Raw genomic sequence first — 16,159 nt, forward strand, 5'->3', positions numbered from 1 at the left:
TAGACTTCCCCAGCCATGCCATATATCATGACAATGCTGATACAATTCCATCAAAAACTTAAGAGTCCATGGTGTGACACGGAATTTTAATTATTTTGTATGTAGGGGCTACAAAATAAAAAAACCCCACATGTATTGCCTTTAGTTATTCTGAAGACAAAGACCATGTACCGAGTATTTTAGTGGGTTCTACTAGACATTCCTGGGGAAACATCTAAAATACAAAAGATGACAATCTTGAAGATGATGAGTAACAAGAAACTGACAGATATTCTTCTTGTTAATGATTATTTTTCATGCACAATTCAAGTTTTTGGCAAGAGGACAAATTCTATCACTCTTCTACTTTGCCAGATTATAGCAAATCTTTGTGTTAGCATATATGATTGGCAAGGAAACTAGTAAACAGCACACCTGCTTTGGGCAGTTTGACAACCTGATAATCAGAGTGACAAGAGCCAATTATATAAAGAAGGTAGGTGCTAAAGAAATAAATCAATATCATACCTAATCAAGCAGGAAATACACAAACTTTTTTTTAATATACATTCCAAGAGAAGTTAAAAGATATTAAGTGGAGAGTATAACAAGAAAATCCTTTGGAATTTTGTTTCTGATACCAAATTAGTTCCTTAGAAATTATAAAAACTTAGAAAGACAGTGTATGGAATAGAAAGATATATAAATTCCCCCACCCCACCAAACTAAGATCTCTTAGAGCTATTTTACATTCTCATGTATGAAGTTACCTTTGCAAAGTGAAAATTAAAGCAAAACAGAAATAGATAAGCTCTTAAAAATAAAAAGTATCAAACAAAAAGTATGCATATATCTTCAAGATTTCTCTGCCAGCCAATTAAAACATTCTTCACTTTAGTGCTTAGATGCTATCAAGGGTTTTTTTGTAAAAATATTAACAGCAAAAATAGCTTAAGATTTGTAGCAAATGCAATACTTCTAAATAAATGCAGAAAAAAAGAGAATTTATTAAGGATTGTAAGTTCTTGGTGGGATTTTAAATATAAATTTTTAGATTTTTTTAAATTCAAGGATAAAATAAAAAAACAAATCAAGAATTATATATGCATATTTTCAAAATATAAACAAAAATTCAAATATTTTCACTGAGCATTATCAATTTTCTTACATAGCAAGCTAAATACACCATCCATTTTAATACCATCACCTGGATTTTGGGTGCGTTTCCTAAAGTTCACTCTTATGTATATATATATTTAGTTAGACTAGACCCAGTCCCCTCTTTGTTTACTTTTTCCTTTCAGACATTAGACCACCTCCCACTCCCAAATTCTCCCAGTTAATTGCAGGGATTTATTCCCTATCCTTTTTCTGTTATGCAACTTATTTGGCAACCCTTCTAGTGCTGGTGGCACACACACACACACACACACACAAAAAAAAAACACTAACACACTGTAAAGTGGATTAAGTGTTCTTCAACTAGAGTGGAAATAACCTATTTAAAACTTAATCTTAATCACCATTTTAATGCCCATATATCTTACATTGTAAGCAGAAGAACACTTTTTTCTTAGAAAAGATATCCAACCATACATGTTCATCCCAGTACATACACTTCCCCTTCATAAATCAGACTGTTTTTTTTTTTTTTGTTATTTCTATTAATAGTGCATTCAGGAGGAAGTGCAATATTGATGTCCTTCGTTGGTCCTATGAGGGTGATGGATTGATGAAGATGATGTTTGGTTTGAACATTTGTAAGTTAACACCTACAGGAAAAAAAGTAGATGAGGAAAGGGCTGAGACTCAGGGGAGAAAGAATCCAGAAAAAACGGTTAGTTTTGGATGATGTGAGATGGAGATATCTATTACTTGAGAGAAAACAAAAACAAAAAATTAAAAAAAAACAGCAGAAGAAAGGCCGTGTAGTCTGAAATAAACATAACTCTGTTTAATCAGTGATCTGGAGATAAACAATAACTCAGTTTTCATGTCACATGTGACTGGTACACACCTTTTCATAAATAGTCTATTTTTCTAAACCAAACTCATATCAAGAATATAATTCTTCTAACTATTTATCCCATTTTTAAAGATAAAACATCTATTTTATATTCTGTTGTGTTTGGGGAGAGTCATTTTCTTTTTGTGCCTTATAATGTAACATACTCACCGGTAAAATTTCCATTTATTTTTATTTTCCTAAAATGTTCGTTGCATTTTGCAACCTTTTCAATAGTCTTTTTATTTTCCTAAATTTTTCGTTGAGTCTTGCAACCTTTTCAATAGTCAAGACTATTGAAAAGGTTGCAAGACGCAATGAAAATTTTAGGAAAATAAAAATAAGAAATAAGTGGAAATTTTACCAGTGAGTGTGTTACATTATAAGGCACAAAAAGAAAATGACTCTCCCCAGACACAACAGAATATGCAATATGCTTTAACACACAAACTCATATAAAGAATCTTGCAAACCAAATCCAAAAACGAAATCTATTTTATATTTATATTTTCAATTTCTATCAGTTTGATTACTGGTTGTCATCAAGCATTTTTTCTTGGCTGCATATATAGTACAAGACTGGATTAAAAGAATAATATACCCCACCTGATGGTGAACAAAGATGAGGCCAATCAAAATATAGAGTAGATTTTCTTTTTTTTTTATAAATATTGGTTTCAAATTTTGGCATAAGGCCAGCAATTTTGGGGGAGAGGTTAAGTCCATTAAATCAACTCCAGTGCTCAACTGGTACTTGTTTAGTCTACCCCAAGAGGATGAAAGGCAAAGTAGACCCTGGCAGCATTTGAACTTAGAACATAAAGTCATAAGAAATACTGCTAAGCAGTAACAACTCTGCCAGCTCACCAACTTAATGTAGATATAAACGTTAAAAATAATATTCATATGTAACAATCAAGTTAATAGTCCGAGCAATTATAATCATATTAACAATTCTTCAACTTAGACACTTAGCCAATTAATGATCTAATTAACATTTAACTCAGATTTTTATCAACAGCAGTTCCACTGTCTGCATCTTAATGCAGGTGATCAGGAGGAAATTGGTTTTCTAAGCTGACTGGGAACACACACACAACTCTACACTAACTCACCAAAATTATTTACATGAACTCTATGTGGTCACTAAATGTAGTAGAAATAGCAGCCAATCCCTCTCAGATCATACTCCAAAATACCATAAAAATAGGAAACATGTCTATCCAGGATAACACTCATGTATACACTACTCCTTAAAAATATGAAAGAAAAAAAAAAGAGAGGACAGTCATGTTTTGAATGTTTTTGATCAAAGGTCTATCCGGTCATGGTTGACCTAGGGTTAAACAACAACTTGACTAAACTTATTGATTACATTTAAAGTTGTGTGTACTAATCTACAGATGTTCCCAGCAGGAAACATCTGTAAGAAAAAAAAGTCACAGCTAAATAACTAATCAGGTAATTTTAATGATGCCATTGAGATTTTACTGTTATTGTTCATAAGTTGGAAGTGAATTTAAAAGAAAAAAAAAAACAAAAACAAAAATGAATTCTATGATTAATAAAAACTGGTGTCATTAAAATCAATTTACTGGAAAAAAAAATTTTTTTGATATCTAAAAATAATAATCATTTCTAACATTTTCTAATATTGATTTTTAGAATAATAACAATATGTAAGACAGAAACTGTTGAAAACTTAAAAAAATATACATACAATACAAAGAAAGCTATTTTCTTGCATTGTCATTTTTTTTTGTAAAATTCTTTTGAGAAAGTAAACATCTCCTGTTTATCTTTTATTGCCATAGAAGATATAAAAGCTATCCTAGTTAGAACAAGTTTAAAATATCCATAAATCATAGTTTTAGGTATAATACTTGAAAAAAAAAAAGGAAAATAAAAAAAAAATGTGATGCATTTTAACAGTTTTTAAAAGAGGCCTTATGAATTGCTGAGTAGAAGACAGAGCTGTCTTTGTCTGTAAAAGACACATTTTTATTTAAGAGAATTGATATATATATATATCAATATATATATATATATATATAAAACACAAAACCAAACAGAAAAATATAGCTATTTCTCTCTGCTTTGCATTTTTTTGTCAAAATATAGTCTTCAATATTTGAAACAGATAAAATAAAAACTATGTCACAGATGTCCATCATAGTTCCATTCACAGAATAATACTTGAGAAAAATTTCTTCAATTTTATTATTATTTTTTTTTAACAAACTAGCAAACACAAATTATTCTATTTTATTTATGCTGCTAAGTGAATGACAGTCTTAACCCATGGCTTTCTGAAAGTTCATGTTACTAAAACAGAAATATTACACATCTGCTCAAAATGTTCCACTTATTACTTAACAATAAAGATAAAGAGAGGAAGCAAATGAAATAAAAATGTTCTCCACACTATACATACTAATGGATGATGAAATTGTTTTTAACCCTTTAGCATTAAAATTCCTTTCTCAAATGTAATGATCATTTATTCACATTGTTTTGAATTAATTATGCATTATCTTTAGCTTTGAGATTTCAATGATGTAATTATTTATTTTTAGAATGACATTGTAGGGTAAGTATGAGAGGCTGGATCTGACAGGTTTCAACATGAAACAAGTAGAATATTTGGTCCCCTCTAAACTGTGTGAGAAATTAATTTAGCAAAATCAACTTCAATGGATTTATAAAAATGCATAGTATAGATATTAATATACCAAACAAACATACAAGGGCCTGTTTTTTTCTGATTTGGATTCTAAGTTGACTATGCACGCATGCACACACACACACACACACATGTATGATGAGTTACTTTCAATTTCCATCTACCAAATCCACTCACAAGGCTTTGGTTGGCCCAAGGCTATAGTAGAAGACACTTGCCGAAGGACTGAACCTGGAACCATGTGGTTGGGAAGCAATCTTTTTACCACACAGCTAAGCCTGCACCTAAGAATTGAAAAATCATTTTTTGCTTCTGGAAAGCTTTACAAGAAATATAATATAGTCATGTCCAAAAGTCTAACTTAAACTAAATATGTCCACCCATTACATTATTCTCTCTCATAAAGATGCCTCATATATACATGCATATATATATATGTGTGTGTGAGTGTGTGCGTATATGTGGGTACAGGACATCACAAAACGTGTACAACAAAAAATACGACGTATGAGTACATGGAATATGAACTATTTTTTCGAACAACGAAAGACACAAATGGAAAACCAGACAAACAATATAAAGAATGATCCTTCATCAGTTGTTGGCTGTTTATCTACTCTTGTATTTCAAGCATTTAACAACAATATATACTTTCGATAAAACAGTTGCCCTCGCAAAGCAAATTAAATCAAATTTAAGATTTGCGGAGGGTTAAAATTCGTAACACAAACAGAACAGTGAAAACAAACAGGATGGACTGCTAAGCCTGCACAAAGTTGTATTGGTGAATGTGTAAATCAAGCTTGAACAGGAGGCAGACAAGAACATGTCTTCCTTGATTCAGCTACAACGGAGAGAAAAAACTGAAACACAAGTGAGAAGAAAGATGGCCGATGGTCACGTGGGAGCCACGTGAGCAAGGGTGGAAGAATGAGGGAGAGAGAATGACAAACAGAGAACTATGAAGGGGAGAGGAAAAAATTGGAGATAGGATAAGTGAGAAAAAACAGGAGGGGGAGAAGGGGAGGTAGAAGAATAAGAGAAAGGAAGAGAAAAATGAAAGAGTAATAGGATAGAATGGGAGCCACATGAGCACATTATACACACATACACACACACACACACACTAATAAGTAAAGAGTTCTAGAACTTTATCGTGTTTAGAATGCTAAAGCAAAAGAAACAAGCTGACACTAAGACTATAAAAATGATGATGAGGTGTTTCTATAGGATAGACACTAACAAGCCTCTTTCACTTCTTCTCCTCTTAATAATACAGCTGACAGTTTGTACAAACCTGGTGCAGCAGAGCAACAGAGAGGATGAGGAAGGCATAAGCTGCTGTTTTGTAAACTGACTAGGTTTATTCAACAGCAGGAAAATAGGATCGATACAGATATCATCAGCCAGTCTAGTATTTATCTAGCTACACCAGGTTTCCAGCTGAATGGAACAAAAGTCTGTTACTGCTGTAGACAGGAATCGACCAGACATGCAATAAACAGTAGGATCCAAGTAAAGCTAGAAGAAATGAAGAAAGCAGAATGCTAGAGAACCGATAACAGATGGCTCTAATGAAACTCCTCAAATTCTTCTTTGGTTTGAAATATTAACAAGAAAATGAAAACTAAAAATGAATTTGGTAATCAGGAAACTTGTGAAAAGAACGGTCTATTTTTCCAATTTTTTTTTTTCTTTTTCCATGTATATATTAAGCCTCATACTACAGTAAATAATGAAATTTTGAGCTCAAATATTTAGGAAATAAGATATTAGATCTATGGTTTAAAAAAAAAAAATGAAGAACAGAAATCATTTTGAAGTAAAATTTATAACATTGTCTGAGTTTCTCTAAAAGGTTTCATGTATTCATATACAGAAGAATATTTTAAAAGCACATTTTATTTAATAAAAATCCCCCCACCTCCCTTTCAAAAAGTAAAACCTTAAAAATTCTTAATTCTATTTTTTCACTTCTTTCTTTCTTTAATTTTAAAAATAATGAAGAAAAGATTCTGTTAATAACATTAAGGTATGTAAAAATAATAAACACCGAACCAACTTTATTTTATATTTACTTAGATATTAATGCCTATGAGCAAATCTTCAAATATCTTTTGCCATCCTAATAATGTTATTATGCTCAGTAATCAACTTTATTTCATAATAATAGCTGCCTGAAGCAAGATAAATTCCTTGGTTTAGACATAATTTTTAGTTTCACACATACATATATATATATATATATACATACACATACATATATGTATACACACACACATATATATACATACACATACATATATATATACATACACATACATATATGTATACACACACACATATATACACACACACACACATATATATATACACACACACACACATATATATATACATACACATATACATACACATACACATATATATATACATACACATACATATATATACATACACATACATATATATACATACACATACATATATATACATACACATACATATATGTATACACACACACATATATACATACACATATATATATACATACACATACATATATGTATACACACACATATATACATACACATACATATATGTATACACACACACATATATACATACACATACATATATGTATACACACACACATATATACATACACATACATATATATATATATACACACACACATATATACATACACATATATATATATATATATATATACACACACACACATACACACACACACACATACACACATATATATATATATGCAAATATATATAAACACACACATACACACACTCTTTGCAAAATTAAAGTCTCAATATGAAACAAACTAATAATTAATTGTATTATTGTTTTAATTAAAATTTACTGAAAGGACTTTTTATGACTATTATTTATTTGTTCAAAAACCACATTTAGCAGAATTATATAATAAGAAGGAAGGTGCAGTGAAAACAAAAGTAAACAGAGGAGGAGGAGGAGTAGCAAAATCAATACTCTAACATAGTAATATGATTATCTTTAGAAGAGATTAGAGAATTTTTCAAAAACAAAAAAAAAAAAAAATAAAAAATAAAAATGTAAAATGAATGAACAAAATATCTTTCTTAAAACAATTATTAATTCCACAGCCAATTAGCTTTCAGTGAAATATTGATCATGTACTAGGACTAGTTAGGCAACAAACCACAATTTGATTCTGTCTAACAAAGATAAACAATAACCAAGCGGAGAAGTTTTGAACTAAAAATTTCACTTGAGCAAGCAAATAGCTATCTTTTAGTGCTTTGTTCATTTAAGATATATATATATTGTTGCTTACACATGCAAAACACATTAGAGAAGAATGTAAGAAATTCCAATTTCCCTAAATAATCACACCATAAAAAGTATTTGGAGGGAGAGGAATTATTTTAGAAGGAATTATGAACAAGTAAAAAAATAAATTAAAAAAAAAGAAAGAAAGAAAAGAAAACCTATACCTGTCACTCACAAGTAAACATGACCTAGTAATATGTACCACATTTATGTTGATTGTTTTTATGGCACCAATGAAGCTATGGAGCAGATATGTACACATGGACACCCTTGCAGTTCTCCCACCCATGACCCTGCGGAACATACAGATGGGACAACTGGAGGGAGAGATGGTCGCATCAACACTCAGCTGGTACTCATTTCAGCTGAGTAGGCGAAAACACAGGGAAATGATGTTTTTTACTCTAAACATAACACGCTTCCTGGTCCAAGAATTGAACCCATGACGTTATGATTATGAAACCGACACCCTAACCTCATAGCTACACATCTTCACATTAGGAAGAGATAAGCAGTTAAAGTAGAAACACTTAGAACTATTACTAATCAACTTCTGTCATTTTATTTTTATTAATTTGTTTACACATTAGTATTAATACTCTATTACTGTGGTGGTACCTTCACAGGTCTTAGTTGTTGATAATGACCCCAGTACATATTTCAGCCAGATACTAGCAATCTCTATTGAATTATATTACATTTATTTTTATCTACTAGGACTCAAAGACGGGAAGGGTGTCAATGACTTTTGCAGGCTAAGACTGGTGAGATTGAAGCTTTTAATGTTCCACTTAAACTACTGGAACCCAACACACTGTTCCACAGCAACACACACGTGACAATCTTCTGCACAGTTTCTACTCATCAAAATTGATCCACAAAGTAATGGTCAACTTGAGACTAGAGTAGAGAACATGACAAACAGCAGAATCAAACAGGGAAACACATGTAGTTTATATGTGAGAGATTTATTTTTCAGTTAAAATATAAAGAAACTAGCAGTATCGCCCGGCGTTGCTCGGGTTTGTTTCGACCCTTTAGAATTGGAATTTTTGAAAAGTAAAAATTTTGCATTATGTAGCTTGTTATTCTCTTTAAGTGAACATTTTTCTGGTTGAAATACACCGACAGACACACAGACAGACAAACTGCCGTTTATATATATAGAGAAGATATATATATAGATTACTTGCAAATGAGATGTTAACTAATTCAACTGTCCAACAATCACTAATATATAAACATATATACATGGCAGAAGTGAAGGTGTGTAGCTTAGTGGTTGGGAGTTTGATCCCTGGTGGTACATTGTGTCCTTGAGCAAGACACTTTATTTCACATTGCTCCAGTCCACTCAGCTAGCAAAAATGATTAGTACCTGTATTTCAAAGGGCCAATGTTGTCACATTCTGTGTCACACTGAATCTCCCTGAGAACTACCTTAAGGGTATGTTTGTTTGTGGAGCGCTCAGCCACTTGCATGTTAATTTCACAAGCAGGCTGTTCCATTGATCAGATCAACAGGAACCCATATCAGCATAACTCATGAAGTTCCAGTTTTTTTTTTTTTCACCTGACAGAAAGTTACAAAAGTTTACTCAAGAGATGAGTTTTTATGTGTATTGCACTTATTTGAACTTTAATATGTGCAATGTACAAAACTCTCAGCATTTGAGTCACTTTTGTAAATTTTGTCAATTAAAAAAGTATAAGATTTGAACTCAAATTGTAAACAGACGTAAACCTAATACCATAAGGGAAAGTGTCTGCTGCTTTGCCAGATCTACTTATCCACCATCCTAATAATAATAGAAGGAAGAAAGACAGAGAGAGAAAGAGAAAAAATTTCTCTTTTACCTTTTCCTGGAGCTGAGAAATGATCTAAAGATTGTAACTTATCCTTGTTTTGCTCATGAATTAGACTAGCGAAGGAATAGTGTTGATGTCTGAAGAGCTTGTACACTTTCATAGTAGGACATAGTTAAGGAATGTTAACAGTTTTAGCTATATTTAACCAAAGGAAAATTCTTGGAGATCATACTTTAAAAACAATGTATAAACAACAAAACCATCTACACCAAAACAATGAAAGCTATCTCAACTATCTCAATTTTCTGCTTCACATTCATTCATTACACAGTCTTTTTAAGAAAGATTTTTCACTACCACTGTCCACATTTTATTCATATAATAGCTACTACTATTCTACTATGTATTACTACCTATAAATACTGAGGTTGTATGGTGGAGCTTCAATGCAGTCAAATGATCTGATAAAAATAGCAACCGACCTCTAGCTACACCCTATCATCATATGAAACCCCATTCATATAAGCAAACTGACGGAGATGTACCAAATTTAAACTAATTGGTCCTTAGTCATACCTGTACTTAATAACTAGGAAGAGTCTACTACCACTGTTACTATTTGAAAACTAACTACTAAATGATTGAATATATATATATATATATATATATATATATATATATATATACATACACATACATACATACATAGATATACATACATATATATATATATACATACATACATACATATGTATGTGTGTGTGTGTGTGTGTGTGTGTGTGTGTGTGTATATATATATATATATGTATATATAAATATATATATGTATATAAATGTCTGTGCATATATATATATTCTTTTGTTTCAGTCATTTGACTGCTGCCATGCTGGAGCACAGCTTTTAGTCAAGCAAATCGACCTGAGGACTTATTCTTTGTAAGCCTAGTATTCTATTAGTCTCTTTTCCTGAACTGCTAAGTTACAGGGATGTAAATGCACCAGCATTGGTTGTCAAGCAATGTTGGGGGGACAAACACAGACACACATATGATGGGCTTCTTTCAGTTTCCATCTACCAAATCCACTCACAAGGCTTTGGTCAATCCGAGGCTATGGTAGAAGACACTTGCCCAAGGTGTTATGTAGTGAGACTGAACGCAGAACCATGTAGTTGGTAAGTAAGCTACTTACTACACAGCCACTCCTGCGCCTATATATATATATGTGTGTGTGTGTGTGTGTGTGTGTATGTATATATATATATATATATATAGGTGGTTGTCTATTCCTTATGCAGAGTTTGACCACCTCCTGTACCTACACCTGAGCACACACACACAAACACACACACATATATTCACCTAACTATGAGCTGTGTGGACCATACCAGATTGACTTGGTGCCTCAACTTAAGTACCTAATTCAACTGAATCTTAATTATTTCTTATATATATATATATATATATATATAAAACAACAAAGATGCTCTGATGTGGTCATTTGACATGCTAAAAATAGCAGTTATGCCTCTCGTGAATAACATACATCATTATTAACAACATAAATATTGGATAATGTAGTCCTTGATTCAGTATGTTTAGGGAAAAATAAGATGAGATGTTAACCTGTTCAGTCATGTCAGATTTAATAACAACAACTGCCACTGTCATCGCCAAATAATTAGATATCAAAATTCCATAACTATTTATATTATAAATACATCACATACTTCTGAACATGCTCCCTTTCTATTTTATACTCAGTTATTTGAGCTAACATGTATCAGAGAATCCTATACAATAAGGGTTGCCCAACCTACCAGAAATAAATAAACTCAAACTATTCAATCCTTCCCTTGTATAAATTTATTGCAAATTCATTAACTAAAAACGATTTTCTTTATAAAGAATTCTGTTCTTGAAAATAGCATGATATAATCTGGTCACAATATGTAATAAAATACACTCAATAGCAAAATAAATCAGATTGAAGACAGGGACTGTTAAAGTTACAATGTCAGTTATTGTATACAGTAATTAATTTTAATGTTACAATTTATTAACATTGATTTTAAATAGTATACAGTTATAGTAGTGTGTGATTTTTTTTTTTTTTAGTTCTTTTGCTATTTTTACTACAATTTGTGTAGTAGAAAATTGTGTTGTTATACTTGTAGGAGGCCTCTTATGTAATAGAAGTTTTTGTGTATCTTTGGGTTTATTAAAAAAAAAAAGAAAAAACAATGTGACAATCACAATGCACCATTAATGTAGTCATCAATATCTGAAAAACATTGTATATAACTGTGTGTCAATGTATTTCTATTGCCTTGTTTTTCATATAATATTCATTCATACAACTCACAGGTCTTCCTGTATATGTGACACTTTGAATAGCAATGAACAACAACTTAGTATCCAAATAACTTTACAGAAAAAAAAAAGCATCAAAGTTGGTGGACAGGTGTGGGGAGTGGAAATTATATTGCTAAAATAAATCATTGATGAATAAATTTGAGCTTCCTAACTTTGGTAGTTATATATTGGTATTTAACCCCAAAAGATCAAAAGGTGTTCAAGCTGAGACCATTTTGTCTTCTTTAAGGCCAACTTTGTAAAAGGTAAGTTTACACTGTGTTTTTTAGTTGAGTATAAAGCTATTTAAAATATAATGCAACCTACACATTTCGTACCTAAATATCAATAATATATTTTATCCTCATATTTATAATTTTACACTCAAATATAATAATGCTACCCAACAATTTTGACTCTGATATTATGTATTAAATTGTTTGCATTGTATGTGGTAGTTAATGCTGGGCAACTGAGACAATTATTATAAACAGTAAACTAATCTTACTTGGACACATTCTGACTTGAATGTTACAGTAACAAAAAAAAAAAACAAAACAAAAAAAAACAAAAAAAAAACAATGTGACTACAGTTAGCAATCACCAAGGAGGAAAATTTTTACAGATGTATGCTTAGGGAAATGGACAGATCTACACACAGAAGGAAAATACAAAAACAAATCACTTAGCAAACATAAGTGAGCATTTTCTCAAGAAATAAGGGAAAATAAGGTATTTTTCTTGCATTCCCATAATTTCTGAAGAAGCATCAACCAAAATAATTTTGGAACAAAATTGCTTCACCTAGTTTCTTCAGGAAAGTAAAATGAAATACCTAAACATAATAGATAAGAATAGTAAAAGACACATTTAGAGAGAAAAATATAGAGATTGTGAGAAAATCATCAACAAAGAAATCTGTAATTCATTTGATGAAGCAAATGAAGCAACATCCAGAATATTTTCAAAACCAATCTTGAAAGTTATTTAGGAGTTTGTTTCTATAGTAAATTTATGATTTTTTTTCTACTTCTTTATAGGAGTCTATGTTAGAAATATAAACAGTAATAATTTACTTTGTTTCCAACTGTGTCTCACTACCTAGTAGCATCATATTCTTTATGCACACCTCCATGGATAGAGAAACTCTTTGCTGCCAGCAGAAGGAACAGCTATCGTTTACAATAAACCACTCTAGCACTAGTTAGATCCCCTTGGTAACAAACTATCAGCTACATCAGGTGAGTAGCTTGAGAAGTAGTTAATAGATTTCATTTCATGGAGATTCCTAAAGTTAACTACACCTGTACATTAATATATTTGAAATCTCGATCTAGTTAGTGTGCAGCATGTGCGTCCTTGTTGTTTGAACTTTCTACATAAACCATTTTTCAGAAAGCAACAAGATAGTATTTAATTTAGATTTTATCATGTTGACCATAAGACACTACTGGACTCTAGGCTTTTATGAGGGTGGGCTGAAAAGTTCATGGGTTGATTATAATGCTAGAGCTGTCAAAACTTGCATGCATTAATTTCAACTCTTATTAATAAATGCATTGCTTCTTTCCAGCCAAACTGACATCTGACTGTTCAAAGAAGACTTCAAAAGTGGTAGTGACTTCTTTTAAAAAATGGACAGAATTTGGCATCTTGGTGCTATTAAGTACCTGCAGAAAAAGGGGTGAAAAATTAACCTCATTTGGTCACATTCCATGAGAGTATCTTGATCGGATTATGATCTTTCGAGCCAACCCATGTTATTCAGGTTTGGAATTTTTGCAGTTTTTTAAAATAAATTCTGCAATGGAAACCAAATCACATTTCTAACAATATTCACTACTGAATCCTTGCATAATTCTTTCAGCAATGATTTATTTGGCTCAGTTTTATTGTGTGACATGCTATGTAAAGCCTTAAGAGTGTATGTGGGAGATAGAAAAAGAAAAAAAGCCCATCATCATCACTGCCATCATTTTAATGTCTATTTCATGCTTGCATGAGTTGGACAGAAATTTTGAGACATATTTTCTATGGCTGGATGCCCTTACCAAGCAAGGTAATAGTTCACAACAATCAAACATAAATACTAGAAATCAATGACATTGCTTGTATGACAGTGACAACTATTTTACAGCTACCATGTGATGTCAAGACATAAACATATACTCACACACACATATACATACATATTTATACACACACAGAATATATATATATATATATATATATATATATATATATATATATATATATAGGGTCGTCCCATAAATAATGTGATTTTTTTTAATTGCATGAACTAAAAGTCGGAAGGGGACGGGATAAACTACCTGCATCAACTTACTATAAAAGCAAGTACTAATTTTACCTTGTTTTTATTCTTAGTGCAAGTTTTGAAGAGTGCAGTTCAATTCTAACAGTTAACTTTTCAAAGCTGTAATGGAAGTGACAAAGGAGCATATTTGGCATATTTTGCTTTATGAGTTCAATAAAGGCAACAAGGCAATGGAAAGTGTGAGGAATATTAATGCAATATATGGGGATCAGACAATAAGCATAAGCCAGTGTTGACAGTAGTTCCAGAAATTCCGGGCTGGAATCTACAGCCCAGAAAATGAGCTTTGTCCTGGAAGATTTGTAGAGCTCGACGAGGACATCCTGCAAACCCAGCTGGAATAAAATTCCATTGTAACTGTTGAGGAATTAGCAGAGAACCTTCGATTTGGTCGGTCAACCATTCATTGACATCTGCATGCCATTGGAAAAGTTAGCAAATAGGATTAATTGGTTCCTCACAAACTTTCTGAGTCTAATAGCATGCAGAGAGTGAATGTGAGCTCCTCTTTGCTGCCACATCTTACGAATGAACCTTTTTTGGACTGAATAGTGACTAGTGACAAGAAATGGGTTCTCTATAAAAATGTCAAGTGCTGAAGACAGTGGATAGAGAAAGGAGAAACACCAACACTCTAAGCTAAAGAAGGTCTTCAACCACATAAGGTGCTGTTATCTGTTTGGTGGGATATGTAAGGTTTAGTCCACTTTAAACTTTTAGACCCAAACTAAATGATAAAGATCTACTGCGAGCAGCATAAGTCTGCACTAAAAGAAAAACGACCATCTTGGGTTTCAAAACAAAAGGTATTCTTCCATCAGTATAATACTCAGCCACATACAGCGAGAATGTCATTTCAAAGGCTGGAGCAGTTTGAATGGGAAACAATGCTCCACCCACCATTTTCTCGGACATTGCCCCATCTGATTATCATTAATTCTGCAGTCTTCAAAATCATTTGGACAGAAAAAATATGAATTCTGTAGACAAGATCAGAACAGTACTGGAAGAGTAGTTTTCATCATAGACAAGTGAATTTTGGGAGAGAGGACTTGCAAGTCTACCAAATAGATGGAAGAGCATTGTAGAAAATGCAGGAGAATATATTTTAGATGAAAAAAGTACTTTATCTTAATTCTGAAAAATAAAAGAAGTATAAAAAAACTGCATTATTTATGGGAAGACTCAATATATATATATACACACACACACACACACACACACACACAACTGGCTTTTTTCAGTTTCATCAACCAGATCTACTCACAAAAGTTTGGCTGGCTCAGAGCTATAGTAGAAGACACTTGCCCAAGGTGTTATGCCGTGGGAATGAACCCAGGAGCATGTGGTTGGTAAGCAAATTTCTTACCATACAGTCACAGCTGCATGTGTGTGTGTGTGTGTGTGTGTGTGTGTGTGTGCATGTGTCTCCTTGTTCTGACATGGAAATGAATGTCATTTTCAATATTCTGCAAAAGCATGATTGGTCATGGGGAAATATTACTTTGTTTGGAAACATAAGTGCTGTCAGAATAAGGGCATCTGACCATAGAAAATCTGCTCAATAACTATGGTCTGACCCATCAAACTTGGAATAGTGGACATAATGATGATGATGATGATACAATAATAAAATATTTACGTTGGTTTTCAGATGG

General features: G+C 32.0%; 1 protein-coding gene across 2 annotated transcripts in view; it reads right to left on the minus strand.

The window, feature by feature from the left end:
* LOC115218761 (zinc finger MYND domain-containing protein 19) overlaps nt 1–16,159 on the minus strand; it is a 223,393-nt gene that overhangs the window by 103,686 nt on the left and 103,548 nt on the right. The window lies entirely within an intron of this gene.

The sequence above is a fragment of the Octopus sinensis genome, linkage group LG1, assembly GCF_006345805.1.
Source record: "Octopus sinensis linkage group LG1, ASM634580v1, whole genome shotgun sequence".
NCBI classification, from domain to species: Eukaryota; Metazoa; Mollusca; class Cephalopoda; order Octopoda; family Octopodidae; genus Octopus; species Octopus sinensis.